General features: G+C 35.0%; 1 long non-coding RNA gene across 1 annotated transcript in view; it reads left to right on the forward strand.

The window, feature by feature from the left end:
• The first annotated feature begins 1,259 nt into the window (after window positions 1–1,259).
• The window catches only part of LOC128641433 (uncharacterized), a 37,792-nt gene continuing 23,342 nt past the window's right edge, over window positions 1,260–15,709 (forward strand). The window contains exon 1 of the long non-coding RNA XR_008399489.1: window positions 1,260–1,548. This is a non-coding gene — a long non-coding RNA (uncharacterized LOC128641433). The remainder of the gene's footprint in view (window positions 1,549–15,709) is intronic.

The raw sequence follows: 15,709 nt of genomic DNA on the forward strand, positions 1-15,709 counted from the left end.
CTCTGCAAATCTATAAACAATGTATTAAAGGGATCTATCATGCATATCAAATAGAAATAGTTAAAGGTATATTTTAGTATGATGGTAAAATGCTCTAATTTGTATTTGCTATGCTCTTCAGCCCTGCAGTAGGGGTTAAATATGTACTGAAAGGGACATAAAATACCTTGTAATTACAAGAATCTTCTGTAGTCTTGCAATAAATCAACATACCAACCAAGTGTGAACATTTTCTGAGTTCTTTAACACCTTGTTTTCTGCAGTTGTTTTTCATTGGCCAAACTCTCACTCCCACCATTTGCTTTATTTGTAGGAATCAGTCCAGGCTTGTTTTAGATGTAGACAAAACTTGCATAGTCAATTTAGTGCAATGTTTTTCAGTTTTGTATCTTATCACCTCTGCTAAGGCTAATTAAAGATATGTAGCAGTGTTAGGATTGTGAAGTCTGTAACAAACACCTTTATATTATTATTCATAAAACTTTATATTACAATCACAACGTGTGTCATGTCCCTTTAAACTCAGGTTTAGGGGCTGCAATGAGAGTTTGTGTTATAAAATACAATAACAAATTGCAGACTTTTATTATTACATTTAAATGTCCCTTTAAAAAAGTAAAAAAATTTTTTTTTTTAAATATTGTTAAAGTAGTGCATTGGTAAATTATTCATAACTGATATTGACAACGAATACAACACTATTAGTCATATACCCCACATACATAAAAACCAAAAGTATTTTTTTATCTACATTAGAAAATCTATTTAAGAAATGTTAATATATTTTAAAATATCACTTTTTTTTAATTAAAACAAAGAGAGAAGAAATTATTATTTCAAGTTCAAACACACACGCTTGATGTAAGTATAAACTGTGTGCTCAGTACCTGTGTACAACTTGCCCAACCCCACTCACTAATATCCAGACACATGCTGCAGATGAACTCAGTAAGACACAGACACCCCCAGCTACAACCAAAAAAAAGTCTCTTTTTTTCACTCTGCCAAATAAAATAAGAGGTTTTTTTTGCCAGTCTGACTGCTCAGTGGAATTAGACTGTAATGCAACCCAGGGTGTGGTTTTTCTTATTTTTTTATGAATCTAAAAAAAAACTGTGTTTGAGAGAATGAGAGGTTGAGACAGATGAGATTAGTGAGAGAAAGAAAAAAAGGAGAGAGAAGTTGTGTTCTACGTCTGTGAATGATTTATAAGTTGTGGGTTTACAGCATAATCTGGTTGGATAACAGACCATATGGGCTGTTCCCTCTCATTCACTTCTTCTTAAACTAAACCAATGCTGATTTTTCTCGTTTCCTCTTTCTTGTTATTTATTTTCAAGTCACTTGCTTTTTTTTTTCTCTCACTACGTCTGTCTCTTTGTATATTCGCTCACTTATTTTCTTATTGAAAAGTCCTCTATTACTACTTGATTTGTTTTCTTTTTCACCTATACCAATTTATATGCTTTTACAACTTTTCCCCTTCATACATCTCTTAATAAATTCGCCACCTCTGAGTTTATAAACAACTGCAACGCACTTCGATACGTAAGTAGAAGCTTTTGATGAAAGTTGTGTTTTTTAATTGTTGCCTTTTGTATGAGTTAGAGTATCAGTAAATATTGTTTGTACAGTGGTACATTTATGAAAGCATCATATTTTATGTGTAGCTTGTGAATCATTTTCCTACGTTACTTTATGAAGCCTATAAAACCGTGTGATATTTTCAAAATAATATTATTATTTAAGGTATTGAAGAAGGGGATTGTTTTGTTTCACTAATTTATTGATAATCTCACTTTTGTGATTTTAAGTTGAAAATACCATGAGAGTTTAACATAAAGAATAAGGTTTGTAAGTATTATTGCACAGGAAAATCTTGGGGAAAATGTATTATACCAATCCCCATGGTCTTTGTTATTGTATACTTTGAAGATACATAATAGACGATTTTAACTTTTATGTGTAATAAATATATATATATACAGTATATATATATATATATATATATATATATATATATATATATATATATATATATATATATATATGTGTGTGTGTGTGTGTGTGTGTGTATCTCAAGACTGGTGATGTAAAATAATTAATTCCTAATTGCGGTAACGAGATATTTTGCGGCGTAAGTTCTTAAGTGGAGCTTTATATTATAGGTGGGGCAGCTAAAGAAAATGGAGGAAGGCATCCTAGCTTCTAGAGAGATTATATAGGAGAAACTAATTTCGGTAAACATTTGCATCAGGCCTTTTTAAAGTGGGCTTGTGGCATGAAAGTGTGAAATAAAGGATAATTAGCAAAAGGATTAATTTAAATTAAGGACATCTACTAAAAAAGTTCTAAAACTATATTGTTGTACTTATATGACCTTAAATAGTTAATATTTTTAGGGAAAGTAACTTAATATTATTTCTATAAAATTTGTGAGAATTCTTCTAGGGCTAGAAGCATTCATTTTGATTGCAGATACAGACCTATAGGCCTATCTATTCTGCTTAATTTCCAAGAAGCCCACATTTCCAAAATTTTCAGAGTAGCCAACTTATGTTTATTTCAAACTTTCTTAAAATACGACATTGTTTTTATCACATATCGCAGAAGATTATGTGGTTAATCAACTACTCCTTCTGGAAGTTCTGTTAAATATTACTGCAAATTACTATTATACACAATGGACTATTATTTTTTATTTCTCTCAAAACATAAAGTAAATCCCTTATCTAATTGTGTCTTAATAGGCTATTTATAATCTCTTTTTTTTGTGAAAAATGGTTTTACGTTTAAAGTATTAGACAGTAAATTTGTGCATGATTTCTTATATGTTCAGTATATTACTGTCAACAATATTTTGTCTTCATAAATTCATTTTCTTCATTAAATTCAAATTAATTTTGTCAAATGCCACATAAATAAACCTTTACAGAAACAGAACAAGGCCAAAATATATATCAGGCAGGTGTGCCAACTGTAAAACAGGGTTTGAGAAATTTGCAATTTATGTAACAATAAGTCTATGCTAAAAGCTGAAACATGAGGGAATAAAGTTTGTGTAAATCAATTGTAACAGCTTTGGTTTTGTCTAACTCATCAGGACACTTATGGGCGTTATGGTTACACTGATTTATGTTTCACAGGAATACATTTAACTGCATTTAGTGGTGGGATTCAGTCAGTTCTCACCAGTTCTTAAGGACAATTTCCTAAAATGAGGAAAGTGTAAAGATTTTGTATTATAGAGAAGTTAGGGAACCTGTTGCTAAAATTTTGGAATCCAACCAGAATCTGTTGCTAAAATATCGGAATCTCACCAGAACCTGTTGCTAAAATATCGGAATCTCACCAGAACCTGTTGCTAAAATATCGGAATCTCACCAGAACCTTTTGCTAAAATATCGGAATCTCTCCAGAACCTGTTGCTAAAATATCGGAATCTCACCAGAACCTGTTGCTAAAATATCGGAATCTCACCAGAACCTTTTGCTAAAATATCGGAATCTCACCAGAACCTGTTGCTAAAATATCGGAATCTCACCAGAACCTTTTGCTAAAATATCGGAATCTCACCAGAACCTTTTGCTAAAATATCGGAATCTCACCAGAACCTGTTGCTAAAATATCGGAAACTCACCAGAACCTGTTGCTAAAATATCGTAATCTCACCAGAATCTATTGCTAAAATATCGGAATCTCCCCAGAACCTATTGCTAAAATATCGTAATCTCACCAGAACCTGTTGCTAAAATATCGGGAATCTCACCACTGGACATAATACACATTGTTGTTATTGTGCATAGGAAACATTTAAACATGTAAAAATACATTTATAAACATACTAATTAGGATGACACAAAGAAATTATTTGAGTACAGTACCCAAAATTAAGCTTATGTTTCAATTACATCTCAGAAAACTTAGGCCATGCTGTGTGTACAAGTAATGTTTGTTACTGCTTACCAATGCTAGCACACAACGCTGATACGGTCGTATTTCTCATGAACTTACACTACAAAAACAGTGGATGTGCCAAAGGTAGTGGTGAGTTTAAAGCTTTTACAAGACAGAATTTTTCTGGAAGATAAATAATGAATTTATGCTAAAAAAGGGGCCTTAAAAAGTGAAACAATAAATGCTGTTTTTGTTAGACTATTTTATTTAAAAAGAAAAACTCTTTGTCACTATGTGATTAACTACTGAGACATTTAGTTTGTACACTTAGAGCTCTCCTGTACAGGACACAGCTGGTGATTGGTGGATATGCAAGTAAGCCACACTTTAATTGGCTCACTGGCTATACCTCTCTGAAGCATTGTAGGAGTTAAACAGTTAAAAAGGAGTTATAGTGAACAAAATAGATTTTGTTTAAAAAAATAAAATGCTCCAAGTAAAAGAACATTTTATCCTTCTGCTTTTATGGGTTTTTTTTAAATGCTTTAAGTTTTTCAGTGCTATGCCCCTTTAGGCAAACATGTTGTACTGTGTATCTTACGAACTTGTAAGAAGAATCAAGTTTTCCTTATGTATAGAGTATAACGCTACAAGGTAATCCTGTCCTGAAGTGATTACATGTTGTGACAGGCTGAAGGTTAAAAGACTTGGGAATTAGAGTATATACTTTTCCCACTTCAAAGGCAATCTCCCCTTGTTCTGTCTTCCACGGATCTCCCAATTTCTGTTTAAAAGGGCTGACTTTTCCTGTGTTTCTGTCCCTCCTATTGCTGCCTGAATATTGTTACTTTACTTCTCAAACTAAAGGTGCCTGAGGATAACGAGTCTGCAGACGGAGAGCGTGCAGACACCTCAGTGGCACATCTTCTGCTACTCAGACATTAGATTACACTTATCTCCTCCAGCATCTGAAACTGAAACTCAGCTCTTCTTCCTTAAATCTGTGCACCCTTCTCTAAACGCAGTTTACATCTATTTCAGTAAAATCACTGTTGTACTCAAACACCTGGTGCTCCAGAAAACACATAAATAGTGTGTGGTACTGGAAATAATCACTTGTAGAACTATGTTTTGTGTAATATATGCTTAAAAGGGACACCAAACCCCAAAGGTTTCTTTCATGATTCAGATAGAGAATACAATTATTAACAACTTTCCAATGTACTTATATTATCTAATTTGCTTCATTCTCTTGATAGCCTTGGTTGAAAAGCATATCTAGATAGGCTCAGTAGCTGCTGATTGGTGGCTGCACATAGACGCCTCGTGTGATTGGCTCACCCATGTGCATTTCTATTTCTTCAACAAAGGATATCTAAAGAATGAAGCAAATTAGATAATAGAAGTAAATTGGAATGTTGTTTAAAATTGTATTCTCTATCTGAATGATGAAAGAACAATTTTGGGTGTCATGTCCCTTTAAATAAAACTCTTTCCTAGAATGGGGCTACAGCACATATTTAATAGAAGCATTTAGTTTAAAATTAGGTGAAAATAATATCAGATATAAAACATGAGTTTTTACCACCTATGAAGACTAAGAGACCCATCTGGTCTATATTCCTGTCCAGGGTAACTTTAAAAGGACATCAAACCCCTCTTACTTTTGTGTAAAAATTTCCCACGTCCCATTGGTCACCAGAGAGACAAAAAAAAAACAATTCTGTAACTTAGGTTTTCAAAATTCTACAAATCGCCCAAAGCAGCTGTTTTATTTGCAGGTTACAGATTTTGCTTTTTGGTCTCCTAGGGAGTGTGGGACAAAGCACCATTTTTACACAAAAGCAAGAGGTTTAATGTCCCTTTAAAGTGAAGTTGTAATAATGCTTGTTGGTAATTCTGCCGTGTAAAACAATTAAACACAGTTAAAGGGATATGAAACACAAGCTTTTTCTCTCTTGATTCAGTTAGAGCGTCATTTTAACAACTTTCCATATTTTTTATTATCAAATTTGTTTTGTTCTCTTGCTGTCATTTTTTGCAAAGAGTTCATGGGTAGGCTCAGGAGCAGAAAAGCACTACTGGGAGCTAGCTGCTGATTTTTGGCTGCACATAAATGCCTCACCTGTGTTCAGCTAGCTCCCGGTAGTGTATTGCTGCTGCTTTAAGAGAGGATACCAAGAGAACAAAGCAAATTAGATAATAGAAGTAAGTTGTAAAGTTGTTTAAAATTGCTGCCCTGTCTGAACTATGAAAGTAAAAAGTTGGGTTTCATATCCCTTTAAACTTAAAGGGACAGTAAAGTCAAAATTAAACTTTCATGATTCAGATAGAGCAGCAATTTTAAACAACTTTCTAATTTACTTCTGTTATCAAAGTTGCTTCTTTCTCTTGGTATCTTTTATTGAAGAGTAAAACTAGGTAGTCTCATAAGAGCTCAGGAGTGTGCACGTCTTTAGTTGTTTTGTAACATTTTTGTAGCTTTGTTATGCAATGTAACAAAACACTGCTGCCATAGAGTACTAAAGACACGTGCACACTCCTGAGCTCTTATGAGACTACCCAGCTTTACTCTTCAATAAAAGATACCAAGAGAATGAAACAAATGTTATAACAGAAGTAAATTGGAAAGTTGTTTAAAATTGTTGCTCTATAGGAATCATGAAAGTTTGTTTCTACTTTACTGTCCCTTTAAACAAAAAGTGCAGTTCCTTGCCCTTATACAGCAGTGAGGTAATTGGAGGCTACATGTGTATGCTGCTCCTCATTGGTTAGTGGCATGTCTTGCGCAAGAGTGGCAAATCATTAGGTATTTAACCCCTTTTTTGTGGTTAAACACATAAGTCCCCATTGTAATCAAATGAATTACTTACACTAAGTGCAATGAATAGTTTTTAAATTCAAAGCACATTCTAATCTATTTGAAAACCCCACTATAACTTATCTATCACAATGTTTTCAAATGCATTCAAGGCTTGATACCCCATGCACCCTCCAGCGGGACAGTTCAACACCTTTATTCCAATCAGTAAGAAAACAGCTTTTCTGAACTTTTAAAAATCAAAACCTGATGAAAACTATTTTTTGCCTTTTTCAATTGACAATTTGTGCACACTCAGTTCCCATATTCCTAAATGTTGTCATTTCAATTATCATTTTTAGTCTGGAAAATATAGTTTAAATCAAATATTAAAACTATGCGGTTTGCACACAAATTAAATAAGGAAGGATGTCACACTTATCTTTTCACGCTCACCAGAAACACAAGTTATGAAGCAGTGGTCTAAAGACCGCTGCTCCATAACCTGTCTGCCTGCTTTGAGGCAGCAGACAGATATCGCCGGAAATCAACCCGATTGAATACAATCGGGCTGATTGACACCCCCTGCTAGCGGCCGATTGGCGGCGAATCTGCAGAGGGCGGTATTGCACCAGCAGTTCACAAGAACTGGTGCAATGTTAAATGCAGAGAGCATATGCTGTCGGCATTTATCGATGTGCAGCGGACATGATCGCTCGCATCATGATAAATAGGTCCCCATGCCTGCTCAGATTGCTGGTGTTTGTGCCTATTGCTTCTGTGCAGATGTTATTCATGTTATACAAGCTATTGTTGACTCTCTGAGAAGCTGTGGGGTCTGAATACTGGTGCACGGGGCCCTCACAGGATGCCATTTTAAGATACTTTAAAATCTCCTTCTGGTATCAAATTTACTTTGTTTGTTTGGTGTTCTTTGTTGAAAAGCACATGTCCATATTATCATCAACAATGCACTATTAAGCTAGATGGCAATTGGTGGCTACATATATATGCCTCTTGTTATTGGCTCACCAGATGTGATCAGCTAGTAGTGCATTGCTGCTCTTGAGCTGACTTTAACTATGTGTTTAAACCTTTGTAAGAGCTAGGCACATATCTAAGCAAGCAGTAACACAAAAAAAAACTTTGAAAAATTAAAAGAAAAATTAAATGGATATAAAACCCAACAATGTATTTTGTGATTCAGACAGCGCATAACATTTTAAAGAAAAGTTTCCAGTTTGCTTCTATTATAAAATTAGCTCAGTTGCAATGATATTCTGTGTTGAAGAGATACCTAGGTAGCATCTGGAGCACTACATGGCTGGAATTAATGCTGCCCTCTAGTGCTCTTACAAATGGATAACATTCTTCCAAAACTGCTGCCTTATAGTGCCCCAGCAATGGGCCGGCTCCTAAGCATTACGTCCCTGTTTCTCAACAAAAGATACTAACAGAACGAAGAAAAATTGATAATAGGAGTAAATTCTAAACTTGTTTAAAATCGCATGTTGTATCTGAATCATGAAAGAAAATGTTGGGCTTCATATCCCTTTAAAGTAAACTAAAAACAAGACAACACTTTCAGCATTGAAATACTTCACAAGGGCAGAAGAGTCGTTGTTATTGCGCTTGGCTGAGGTTTAGGTGAGGTTCAGGGGTGTCATCCGCTCATTCTGTCAGCGAGGTTTACAAGACGCCCCCTGTTCTAGCCAGCAAGAATACTTTACCAAAACACAGTATTCTATACTTACAGACATCTAGATTAACCGTGTATGAAACTACAGTTATTAGAGGGGTAATTGTTTTAGCTGCTTGGTAATAAGTTTTTGTTTCATGTGAGAGATTTCATCTATTGGGCAACAGTAGATGCAGGAACACCCATATCTACCAATACTGAAAGAGAGACTCAGTAAATTCAGATTATATTGTCTTTAGAACGAGCCACCTCCGCTAACGTTCAACCGTTTAGCCCAGTGTCTTTGCATTTAAATTCTGATTTGCTGGGAAGCAAACGTGTAACATAATTAAATATTTGAATAATTTAGAATGTTCTTTTACACATATCACACACAAATGTTTTTGTGGATTTTTTGTGGGTTCTCTTAAGAGTTTATATTTAAAGCCAAAGTCTAGTCAAAATTAAACTTTCATGATTTAGATAGAGCAGGCAAATTTAAGCAAATTTCTAATTTACTCCTTTTATACATTTTTCTTCGTTCTCTTGGTATCTTTATTTGAATGTAAGCTTAGATGTCAGCCAATTTTTGGTTTAGCACTTGGGTAGCGCTTGCTGATTGGTGGCTACATTTAGACAACAATCAGAAAGTGCTACCCAGGTGCTGAACCAAAAATGGGCTGGGTCATATGCTTATATTCTTGCTTTTTCAAATAAAGATACCAAGAAAATTAGAAAGTTGCTTAAAACTGCTGATCTATCTGAATCATGAAAGTTTAATATTGATTAGACTATCCCTTTCATGTATAGGAGATTTTTTTAAAACTGTGATTTGACCGTATATTATTCTCCTTTTGAATGTTTATTTGTAGTGTCAGATTGTAAGCAGGACAAGTGTATTCCTTGGACTTGTTTAAACTATTCTTCTACATATCATCATATTACTAAGCCCTTTAACGCTGCAGGATTCCCAGAAGTATGAAACAAACTTGCTAGAAAAAAAAAAAAGAATATATAACAAGCCAGAAGCAAATGAAGGTTAATTAAAGGGTTAGAAATGTCAAATTTTAAACACATTTCTAATTTGCTTCTTTGGTGTAATTTGCTTTCTTTTCTTGGTATCCTTTGTTGAAGAGTACACCTAAGTAGGCTTATTATCGTGCACCTTTTTTCAGCATTCTATGGAAGCAGTAAATGCAACATTGTATAATATTACTATAAACATTGTTGCAATCATTATTGCCAGATGGTTAGACACGTGCATGCTCCTGAGCTCAAGGAGGATTACTCTTTAACAAAGGACACCAAGAGAATTAAGCAAAATTGATAATAGAAGTAAATTGGAATGTTGTTTAAAACATAATGTTCTATCCAATCCATTTAAGTTTCATTTTGACTTTACCGTCCCTTTAAGCTGCAATAACAACATCTTTTTGGGGGGATTTGTTTTTTTTCAGCAGTCTCTGGTGTTTCCATGTTAAACCTTTTGAGACTGAACCTATACAGCACTATTTGCAAAGCCCGATGAGATGTTGTGAATGTTTTTTCCTTATATATTCTGCTTTTTAGACCATGCACTATTTTAGTGCTTTCTTTAAAGGGACAGTTGAATCAAAATTAAACTTTCATGATCCAGATAGAGAAAACAATTTTAAACAACTTTCCAATTCAATTCCTCTATCAAAATGTGAACAATCTTTTTATATGCACACATTCTGAGGCACCAACTCCTACTGAGCATATTCACAGAAAATAATTATATGCGTTTTGTGATTGGCTGATGACTGTCACATGATGCAAGGGGAAGGAAATGTAACTAACTGACATTTGTCAGTAAAAAAAATCTACTACTCGTGAAATTCAAGCTGTGTTTTTCTCTTTATTATGCATGCATTGATTATGCTCTTCTATTATGTGTTAAGTGGTCCTTTAGACCACGGCACAAACACATATAGCTCTTATGCTGATCTCCCTGCTAATGTATGAAGGTTGTTGTGCATAAAAAGAATGTAAAATGTTTTATCTATGGACATCTATTTGATTGAGCTGACTGTCTTTGCAGAATGCAGGAAACCTTGTGTCCCTTTTCTAAATGAAGTCAGACATCATTTCTATAAATATTCTTACATCCCTTGTAAACATTGCCATAGGATTAATGGTTTTGCTATGTTTGTGAGTTGAATACTGATACATTAGGCATTATTGAGATTATGTGATAGCATTATCCTTCCTACTGTATAGGCTGTTAGATGTGCGCATGGACAAAAGATTGGTTTCAGATGATTAGTTCATTGCAAAAAACAATTCTTTTGTTTCATCTGAGAGGGGTTCATGGGGTCGTTTGGTACAGCCAAAAATGTGTTAACCTGTTATTTCTTGGTGGGGTGATGCCTTCAAGGCAGCAATCAGAGGACCAACTGGACAGCAATATAAAGTAGTAGCTAGTGCTAGTGCTACAACCCAGCAGCAGAACTGTTTAAAAAACAACATAAAACTTTTTTTTTTTTTTTACTCTCTCTCTCTCTTCTTCCATATACTTTTTATTAAAGGGACACTCAAGTCAAAATAAACTTTTATGATTCAGATAAATTATGCAGGTTTAAGACACTTTTCAATTTTCTTCCTTTATCAATCCTACTGAGCATGTGCACAAGCTCACAGGGTATACTAGTCTGTGATTTGTCAGAAAAAAATCTACTGCTTATTTGAAATTTAGAGTAGGTGCTAAATCATTGTATTTTTATTAAGCACTTGTTAATTATGCAGAAGTACTGTATTGAGTGCTCCTTTAACTATTATTCTCTACCTTCCTCTTCTTCTGCCCTGTTAAAGGGACATGAAGCCCATTCTTTTTTTTTCATGATTCTGACAAAGTGTACAATTTTTATATTTAAAAACTTTCCAATTTACTTTTATTACCACCTCTGCTTTGATCACTTAGAATTCTTTTTAAAAAGCAGGTAGGTAAGCTCAGGAGCTTGAGCACTAGATGACAGCAGTGCAGCTGCTGCTAAATAGTATTCCAGACAGGTGCATGCTCCTTATCCTATCTAGATATGCTATATAATAAAGGATGCCAAGAGAACAATGTCAATTTGATAACAGGAATTCATTAGAAATGTATTTTAGAATGGTAAGCTCTATTTGAATCACAAAGAATATTTTTAGGTTTCGTGTGCCTTTAAGTGAAAGAAAACTGACAGGAACCATTATCACGAGTTCTGGATTGGCCAAGAACAAGATTGAAGCTTACGTAGTTATTGGTTGCCACAGTAATCGGTCAACTGACAAGGATATTACTGGATCACTATTGGATAGTGTAAATGTGAAGCCTCTCCCACCAGCAGAGGCAGCTGCCTAGTTTAGTAATCATGAATTCAGCCCTGTGACAAGCCCCTGATACCACCAGTGAGTATGTAATAGACTATCCACTATATCTGGGGAAATATGTGTTCTATAGGAAATCTTTAAATAGTCATATCAGGTAGGTCACATGAGGATGGGGCTTTAACAGTATTATGTTTGCATAATCAACACACACATGATTGATAACAAGGCAATACGATTTTGTTTCTGACAATTTTCTAATTTATGTCTATTTCCACTGCACCTGTATCATGTGACAGCCATCAGCCAATCACAAATGCATATACATATAATCTGTGAATTCTTGCACATGCTCAGTAGGAGCTGGTGACTCGAAAAGTTTAAATATAAAAAGGCTGTGCACATTTTATTAATGGAAGTAAATTGGAAAGTTGTTTAACTATATATTGTGTAGGGATAATATTAAAGGGACATTTCATTGCAAACAATAGTCACTGTTTCTTTCATACACAGAGTAAGGAATGTAAGAATCAGATTGTGTGTCCATAAGTATATTGTATATCTGGCAGTCACGTTTCTTCATTATTTCATCTTCTATGTGGCAGTGATGCAATGTCTGCTGTAGGGATAAGATACCACGACTCCTCTCTAACTAACCAACAGCTTGTTGTTTTTTCCCCTGACCTAAGCAAAAAAATCATGAAATATTCAGTAATACTTTCTTTTCTCAAAACCACGTAACGGTTTCCATCCAATACAACATCTGCCAAACATACAGCCAGCCTGTCTGGGTGCGTGGGGAAAACACACAGAGTTTGTACCCAAATGCACTGACCTACATCCCACTGCTCAGTTCATGGGATGTCCTGATAAACAGCTTTGCAGACATTTAGATCTTTTGTATTCGGTATTTGGACATTTGCTACTATGTGTAGTAACACTATTTTTTTATTTTTTTATTATTGATTCTGTTTGCTTTTCCTGTAATTTATCAACAAAAAATATTTGTAAATATCCTCAGAGAGGCTAGAATCCAACCTGCAGTATTCAGATGCCTATCCTTCAACATGCCACAGGAGTTTATTAAAGGGACATAAAACCCAAGTTTTTTTTTCATGCTTAGTTTTCTTGGTATCGTTTGTAGGCTCAGGAATTTGGAGCTAACTGTTGATTAGTGGCTGCATATAAATGCCTTTTGTCATTGACTTACCAATGTGTTCAGCTAGCTCACAGTAGTGCATTGATGCTCCTTCAATAAAGGATACCAAGAGAATGAAGCAAAAAGTAAATTGGAAGGTTGTTTAAAAATGTATGTTCCGTCTGAATCATAATAGAAAATGTTTTGTTTCATCTCCCTTTAATCAATGCAGAAGCTCATTTATATATGTCCCTGATTGGTCACATATGAGATAAGATAAACATACTCAGAGGGTGTCCCTGTACATGACACATTCTTCTAATAAAATGACAGTTCAAGATTTTATAAAACACTTCTGCTGATTTTTTGCAACATAATACTTAAAGGGACATTGCATAAATGTTTTGTGGATGATGCATTTATACAGCCCATCTGGGAGTGTTTTTGTAATATATAGTTTTGCTTATTTTTTAATAACATTTTGCTGATTTTCAGACTCCTAACCAAGCTCCAAAGTATCAGATGTAGACTGATTTATAATCATATTTGTAATTTGTCTTTTCATATGCAGGGGGGGGGGGGAGAATGTCTGCTCTTCTTGTTTTCACAGCCCTTTTCACTGGGTGTCCCAGCCTAACCTTATCAACAGAGCTAAACTGAGAGCTTCTAAGTAAGTTTTTAAAAAGTTTTATACTGGATTTTTAGATCAGTATCTGTGCAAATTCTTCTTCATAGTAGTGTCTATTACATGCAGTTATATGAAAATTAGTGTATACTGTCATGCAGGAATGGGGAACCTACATTTCCCATGATGCTCAACTGGACTTCAGAGTGCCTAAGCATCATGGGTAATGTAGTTCTGAAACATTAGGAGTGCCAAGGTTCCCCATACCTGCTTTAAAGAGACATAATGGTCAAAATTTAAATGTGCACAAGTGCATTTCAGTTTTTAATAGAAGCATTTTTGCAATATGTTTCAGTATTACAATAAAAGGGCTTCTAATAAAAGCTATCACTGTTTCAGCGGCATATGCATGTGCCATGTGCACTCTCATTCAAAAACTGCCATTGACCCAATCAATAGTTGCTGCAAAGCTGAGTCAGTCGACTGACGCTGCTAATTTGGTCACTGTTTATACTTGGGACCAGCAATTCTCTGAAACCCCAGAGCTGTACTTTAACTATGGGTTAAAAGGTATATGTTATCCAAATGTTGACACACTTGAAAGTGATGCACATAGCTGTAAAAGGCTGACAAAAAAATATCACCTGAACATCTCTATGTAAAAAAAGAAGATATTTTACCTCAAAATTTCCACAGTAGCCATATCCCATTGTAAAGGGAATTTCAGCAGCCAATCAGGATACTAGATCCATAACTTGCAAGGAAGCATGCATGTGGCATGTGTAGACACAGTCATGTTATTTCTCTCCTCAGTTTAAGGATCTTTACTATGAAACCTCTCGCGATTTCAGTAAAATCTTATGAGAACAAGCAGTGTGACATCAGCACTGATGAAGCCGATTGGCTGGTAAAAACTGTAGCTGACAGTAGCTGAAGGATAACTGTTCACAGAGCACTTTTATAAGATGAAGACATTTTGAGGTAAAATATCTTCCTTTTTTACATAGAGATGCTCAGGTGATATTTTCCTGTCAGCTTTTTACAGTTATACTGAATCACTTTTAAGTGATTTCGCATATAAGTACTATGTCCCTATTGCTAAAATGTCATGTTCTAACAAATCAGAGCAAGTAATTTCTCCACTATAATGGCCCTTTAAAATAATGTTAATGTTACTTTAATCAAGACACAGGTGCTTCCAAGGTAAACATCTTCCTTTCCTGCATTACACGATAGAATTCATTGTTCTGTCAAATCTGTCATTTGTAGAATAAACAATCTTTATTGTGTCTTAGGGCCCAGCATTATAAAGCTGTCTGGTCTGGTGAGATTATCTAACATGCCTCGGCTCGGCAGTACTGTGAGGTCTCTCAAAGAATTTTACAAATGCAAGATGTAGATTAACATCAGTTTATCTCACTATGCAGGTTCTGTTTGAGAAGGAGAGACACATACATTACAAAATAAATAAAAAAGATTTTGTGTGATTTCTCTCCATTGCAGAGAGTGATTGATCAGCCGCTCTGGGGCAGTCAGAGCAACTTAAAACTTTGGAAATATTTAGAATTAGATTTATCATTGACCGATCGGTTGCAGGTTTGCTCTTTTGACTCTGCAACTGATATTTATGAAGCAGTGGTTTGTATTGCTGTTTCATGAACCATCTCTGCTAACTTAGAGTTGGCGGGTGAAAATTACACCGGATCCATTCATCTGGGGTGATTGACAAGGCCCTAGTCAGAATCAAATAATTATGAGAAAATGGGGGCCATTGCACAAGCGTTCATTTGTGCAATGGTAAATATGGGCACTAATTTGCACCCTATAATTTATGATGAAATACAGACAGGTTCACAACTTGTCTGTCCGCAAAATAATAAATCTAGAATTTCGAATGGCTATAACCTATTTCCTGCAATGAAATTAATAATGATAGCAGCTCTCGGTATTTCATTAAAAGAGTCAGTTTCAGCTAAATATTCAAGAGGTAAAGTTAAAGCAGAGCATACAGCACTGGTTTTCAAACCTGTCTTCAGGCCTCCCTAACAGGCAAAATTTTCAGGATTACCTTGGGTTAGAGCAGGTAAAATAACCATGTTTACTATTCAGCTGATTATTTCACCTGTGCTCTAGTTCACATATCGTCAAAACCTGGCCTGTTAGGGAGGCGTGAGGACAGGTTTGAAAACGAGTGGCATTTAGCCATATTTAGCCACTTGTGCACTTTAGCCACTGATTATCAGG

Source organism: Bombina bombina, chromosome 10 (genome assembly GCF_027579735.1).
Source record: "Bombina bombina isolate aBomBom1 chromosome 10, aBomBom1.pri, whole genome shotgun sequence".
Taxonomy (NCBI): Eukaryota; Metazoa; Chordata; class Amphibia; order Anura; family Bombinatoridae; genus Bombina; species Bombina bombina.